Genomic DNA, 6,943 nt, shown 5'->3' with positions numbered 1-6,943 from the left:
TAGAGTTCTGTGCGGTTGTCAATCACCTGTTGCTAATTGCTACTGGCAGGGCGAGTGGTGGGAGGAAGGGAACGGAAACTGCAAAACTGTTTATCTTAGTGTTGATCTTTAAACTTACCTACCACAGCTCCGACATCTGGGGCACCTTTTTAGGCAAGTTTATGCTTAACAGGACTGTGTGAGCAATTTTAGTTTGACATACATCCAACTGAGAGTGCTCGCGCATAAACTGTTAACATAACTGGGTTTGCTGGGCTTTTAGTGTCTGTAACTGTTTGACTGGCAGAGTCTCTGTTGTACCATGCTGCTGTGCTGAATAAGGAGCCAAGACAAAAGAAAAAGCTTTCAGAGAACCAGTCGAATCATCGGCTAATTCCTGGGTGAAAGAATGAGATTATGTTACAAATTAGTCTCCTTCATAGCGGTGGCATGCACTGACATATTACTGTAGCTCAAACTACTCAGAAATATATAAGCAAATAAAACAATCATACATAAAACAGGGGCTGCGAGAGAGTTTGGGGAATGGCTGTAGCAATGTATTTCACATAGGGGACGTTGTGAAGATAGCAATATGAGATGAGTTGCACTGTTTGTGCATGTTTCCTAATATGAGGACTGTTTTCAAAATGAAGTTGGTTTGTTAAAAAGTTCAAATGAAATGCTTTGTTCTTTGAAAGCACAATATGTTAGAAAAGACACAGAAAATAAAGGTATCGATCCACTAACTTTACACAGTGACAAAACTGATCAAGACTAATTTGCTGCACAAACACTGTTACTTCCTGGTAAAACCAGTGATGATCAGATAACAAGCTTCTCATGAATTACACAAACACTTATCAAGTGGCTCTGCGCTGGCTCTTAAGAAAACCACATTCACAAAATATCTTTAAGATCAGAACATATTCACAAGCAAAGCAAAGGCTTTACGTCATCAACTAAAAACACTAACACGTGTGTGTGTTAGTGTTTTTTTAATGCTCTGTATGATGGCAGAGCATTAAAAAACTTTTTTTCAGTGCTGAAAAAAAAGTATGTTGTTTTCAGGATTTACTATTAGATGTTTGATTAATAATAGTTGCTAGTTTAAAACACATTAGCCTTCTGCTGCCTTATCAGCAAAGAAATGGTAACATACTCAGGCCATCATTAATACTAGTCTAATGTATGAACAACTTGTTGATTTGCCATGTTTGGCCATTTTCAAGGATTTGTAAAAATAAAAAAAAAATCCAAAGTTCAGATTTACGTTGCCATTTTTATTCAAATTTTCATGTTGCTCACCTGTTTGCAACTTTGTGACCACTCTTTAGAAATGGACACTTCAGTTAGCTAAGATCTACTACAGCCACTATTAAAATCCTTCTGTCAGTTTCAGTCATAACAAGAAACCTCTGCATGACTGTATTTTTTCTCCCATTCGTACGGTGGCCCTGAGAGATCAAATGCACTGCAACTCAAAAGCACACAAAACACAACAGAAGTTGGAAAAAACACCACAAAAGTTCACAAGAAATTAAAATAAATGAATGAATTCTCAAAAACACAATGGAAGAGACAATAAAGTAAGCTAACAGTAAACAGCTAACAGCAAACATGTATCTGCACCATTACATGAAGCTAACAGACTTTACCTTACAGCCTTTCCTTCCCTGCAACACCTACGAATCCTCTGTTTCTCTTAAGTGTGTTTCAGTGCAAATCCTTTGCATGCTTTTGTTTCTGACACTTCCGCAGCTCTTCTGTCACATTATCATCTCCCCAAAAACACTTCTGTTGTGTTTTGTGAGAATTTTTTTAATAGCTCCATAATGTTTTCTTTTGCAGCATTTTTCTACTGGCTGATGTTTTCTTAAGTTGCTGTGCATTTGACCTCTGAGAGCCACCATACATTTGCACCCATTTTGCCTTTTATTTCAACCAATGGTAAAGGGTACGTGACCCGGACCAAACATGCATGGATAAACACATTTCCACACACTTCCAATCACTTCCTGCCTCTTTTCATTCCATCTGATATCACTTATACCTACTTACCCAGTAGGTTCATCTGGAACCAGATCAACAGATGCATTTCAATGGAGGCTCTCAGCAGCCCAGGGGCCTCTTGTCAGAGCCCACGGGACATCCCTCCTTCCCTGACCCTCTAGGAATCCCCCTCAACTATTCTAAGCACTGTCTCCTTTTGCTCTTTCCTCTGCGCCTCCTTAAACGTCCACAAAGGCCTTCAGGTTAGCAGTCACTCGATATGGCAGCAGGAGAGGAAGGAGGCGCCTGAAGGAGCAGGTCATTCTACTTGGGTGAGCAAATGGGAACATCTGCCACTTCATTTTGGTCCGTGTCTCTAATAAAAAAACACAGGAGGCGTCGTCTGAGAAAATGAGCATGTTCCAGCTCAGGGCATCGGAATGCTGAGTTAATGTTGTGATAAGGAGTTCAATGAATTATATGGTATAACTATTCTGCCGTTCCACCCGCAGGCTAGGCCAATATTTTCCAAGGACAGTTAGCTGGAATGGGTAGAACGGGAGGGAGAAGAAGTTTGTCAGGATAGCTGTTTGAATGATTCATGACTTGATTCACAGGTTATGTAAGCTGCTAAACCAGGGAGATGATACTGTAAATTAAATAAGTTTTGAATTTGAATGAAAAGGACATGGAAAAGTTTTATATAAATAATGCTCTAATAAAGTCTTTAGTTAATGCTTAATCTGACAAATTCCTTCAAAGATAATGACTAACAGAAACATTTGTATGTAAATACATTAGCATTTCAGTGTGAACAAAAACCACTTCCAGACTTTAATGAGCTTTTGTAAGGCCTGAGTTCTCTTTACTTAAAGTTACTTGAAGGAAGATTTGGTAAAACCGCTGAATAATTGTGATTTTGTTATCATGTCGGTTTACTTTCTCACACGTTAGAGTTCAAGCTTTACATTTAAGCTCGGGTACTGTGGTCAAGAAAAACATTTAATAAATAAATGGATCAACTTCAGTCATAAATCACATTCAAAAGCCCACTGTGGACAAAAACTGTAGGGGACCTTGTTGGAGATGGAGTATATTTTGTCTTGGGGTACAAGAATTTCAAGTCTTTCAAGTCATAAAAGCCTGCTGCAATTGCATATTTTGTCATTTCCCTTGGATGACTCAGTGGTCTGATGCTGGGTTCATGCCATGTATTTGGAGAACTGTGTGGTTTGATTCCATGTCGGCTTGGGAACATTCCTGCATTATTTCAAGACTGATACCCCGGGTCCTGGCTGTGTATCACACCATATAAAGATAAATTACGCTCAAATAATTGTGTTTCACATTTGAGGTATAGTCATCTAAAAAAATAAAATAGTTTTCACACGGCTCTATGAAGTCTGTTAAAAACTAAGTACGTCCTTGGTGCTTTCACAGGAATTTAGAGCACCAGGTGTTGCTAATCAAATGCACTCGACTCACTGACTATAGAAGAGTGTGACCACCTCTAGAAAAGCAGAGAATTCAGGTGTGTGTTTACACAATGCAACAATCTTCACAGGAGTGGACGTCCCAGCAAATTCACCCCTAGGTCAGAGAAACTGGAAAAATAAATAAAAAAAATCCAAAATATTTAAGCTCATCACAGTGGGAAAAAATGACTGAAAAAGCATGGCTTGTGTGGAAGGGCAGCATAGTTTCCAAACATGCATCCTTTGAAAGAACTTTTTCCTTTGGACAGACAAGTAGAGATATTTGGTTATAACGCACAGCGACTTGTTTGACAAAGAAACTCTAACACCCTGTATCAACTTTCAGGCACGGTGGTGGAGGAGTAATGATTTAGATGTTGTTTGGACACCTTGCAGGCATTTAATCAACCATGAACTCCCGAGGCCTGACCAACAACTAAAGCTTGTACCAAACTGGGTCATGCAACAGGACAACTATCAAAGCATAGGAACAAATCTACAACTGGATGAAAAAAAAAAAAAATCTTTTACAAATCAAGGAGTTACAGTGACCCAGTCAAAATGCAGGTTTAAACCCAACTAAAAGGTGTGTCCAAAAGCTATCGAATCATCCGGTATACTTGGTTTTTTAGAGGACTGTAGATGCCAGCCTAGATGTAAGCCAGCTATAAAACTGTGCTGCTCCTTTAATATCAGAGTTGACATCAATGCAGTGACTTTGCAGCTATTTTTGTACCGAACTTTATTTTTTGCAAAGCAAGCAATTAGAGTCTTGTCATTATGGTCTCTATGATGTGAATTCAGTACAAGAGGAAGATGCTACTGGATGCACTGTGGCACTGTAATAATGTGTGTGTGTGTGTGTGTGTGTGTTGTAGTGTGTGTGTGTGTTTAAAATTAACCCATACTAAAGAGCAGTATCAGGATGCCTGGCTTTGACTTCTTTATTTTGAAGGAATCTCTTGTAAGTTCCTCCACCTTTAAGAAACTCAGCAGAGGGCCCCTTTAATCAGCAACATTCAATCTGAGTAGTTTTAGCACATGACTAGCAAACATACACAAACCCAAAAAAGAAAACAAAATGGGAAAAGTAGACGATAAAAGCAATCACAGACTAAACTCTGAAAGAACCGGAGATTAATCTGAGCATCAGCTGTCCCTGAACGTTTCCCCGCAGCAGTGGCCTCTTTAGCTGTTTGAAATACAAATGACCACAGTGAAACCAGCCACACATGGGTGGTTTACATTACACATCAACACATATCGGTCACACATGCCCCCGGGCCTCCCAGCTTCTCACCTCAATACACGCATCAAGTGGACATTACCACCAACATTTACCCATTACTGCATACTCACATTTGTATATGTAATATATACAGCTCTTACAGATGTCTGCCTTGTATGTTGATGTGTAAAAATCCAGCTGCCATGTGTTTAGCATTTACAGTGACTGATGACAGCTATTAGTGCTGAGTGCTTTCGGGTTGTTGCGCATTGTTTGGGGTTGTATAGCTAAAAATTCGTAGTGATCATTGTCTTTCCTTAACATCCAAACTATCCACGCAAAGCCCAGGTACAAACGGCTTGACGTTTCTTCTTCGCTCGTTTTTTCTCTGTCTCTACGACCCTGGTGCTGTTAAAAATGAGTTTTTCTTTCCCACTGTCGCCAAGTGCTTGCTCATAACGAGTAGTCTAATAGTTGGGGTTTGCTGTGTTATTGTACGTTCTTTGCCTTACACAATAAAGCACCTTGAGGTGATTCGGTTTGATTTGATGCTTTATGAATACAATTGAATTAAATCGAAAGTAGCCATAAGTGTGACAAGTTACATGGAACTATTTCTCAAGCCAGCTCCTGAATATAGAGAAAACCAAAGGGATTGGGTGCTGAGGCTGAGGTGGGTGGGGGAGGGCACTATTTGGAGGAGATGGAAGTTCTGGGCTGTGCAGCTTATAAGACAAACAGACGAGCCAATGTCCTGTTTTCACATACGCTGGCCTGAGCCACACTTGTTTCCCTGTATGTGTGTATGTGGAAACAATGCCCCTGCTGTTTGCCCCCCACCACCTCTGTCACTGCTGCTGTAGTTGCTCTACACCTGTGCTTGGCAGAGCTCCCAGCATTTCCACCCCCTCCAGGAACAGACGTTACCTCAATCTAATCTACCCGCCACCCCCGCCTCCACAGACCTCAACCGCACACCCCAAATCCACTTTAGTTCTCAGTTTACACCCTGCACTAACTTTAAGCGCTGCAGTACAAAGAACAATACATATTCAAGAGCTGCACCATGGTCAGATAGTGTACATGTGTTGCCCCTTTGGGATGTCTTATCATTTCAAGATGGAAAATAGGACAAAATCAAAGGTTTCTTTTAGCTACTTGCATCCCATCATGAGCCTCAAACCATAACCTCCCCCGTGCTCGCAGCTTGAGGATGAGGCGTGAGCAAGGGGTGCGTGAAGGCAGCTGTGGAGGAGAGCAGCCGGGCAAGTGGCACGTTTTTTAGGGGGTTCATAAGCTCACGAGAGCCATGGTGTTCTTGTGGTTTTGGAGTGGGGGAGCTTTGTGAAACCGGAGTCCCCTGAAGGCATAAAGAGGAGGGTGAGGGGAGGGTGACTGGGACACAGCCTTGACCAGCAGAAGCCCACCTCTTTTCCCGCAGTGTCAGCGTCACAGGTGTGTGAACAACAATGCATGTGTGTGTTTGTAGGAGGCCCATGTCTAATCAATGACACACTGTATTGTAATCGTCTATTGTGGGGACACAACTGGTGCGCAAATGTAAACACAATTAGGAATAAACTCTTGGGAATCAGGTACAGCCCTCGGGCTGGACTGGGATATGCAAGATGGAGTGGGAAGCAAGATGTAAAGCCCGGCAGCGACTTATTGTTTCTATAGCCGGTTCTCAACATTTTGTCACAGAAACAGTGCGCAACAAACAATGAAAGCAGGTCAGATAAAGCTCAACAGTGAATTCCACTCTGCAGCAGTTGCTAGGTAAAGGACTTTTCCTAATTCCCCATACTCATACTGGACTCCCTCACTCCCACTCCCACATACCCTCCTGAGACTGAAAACAAAGATTAAACCTTTTTTTTTCCTTCATAACTTGACCACTGTCTATCTCCAGGGTTGGCAGGGTGCTGCATTTTTGGGATATTTCCCATAAATTATGATGGCTATCAGTAGGCCAGCTGTACTTTTGAATTCTGGTATTCTGAGTTGCTATTATGCTGATATGAATACATCTCTCTCCGCCTGTCACAATGATTCTGCTGCTGTATGTGGCAATGCACAGAACAAAGGTCGCCAAGTAAAGCGGCTCCCACTCCTCCTTGCGCCCATTCAGTGTGGCAAATAATTCTAAATCAATATTTCCATGCAAATGGTGCCATGCAGGCTGCTTGATAGCCAGGTAGGTAAAACTATAACCAACCCAATGATGCCTTCAAGTGGCCCCGGTAAAATGAGCTTCTTTTCCATGAAA

This window comes from Haplochromis burtoni, unplaced genomic scaffold (genome assembly GCF_018398535.1).
Source record: "Haplochromis burtoni strain Fernald_Lab_line unplaced genomic scaffold, NCSU_Asbu1 Contig_244, whole genome shotgun sequence".
NCBI lineage: Eukaryota > Metazoa > Chordata > Actinopteri > Cichliformes > Cichlidae > Haplochromis > Haplochromis burtoni.
This window is presented reverse-complemented; position numbering follows the sequence as displayed.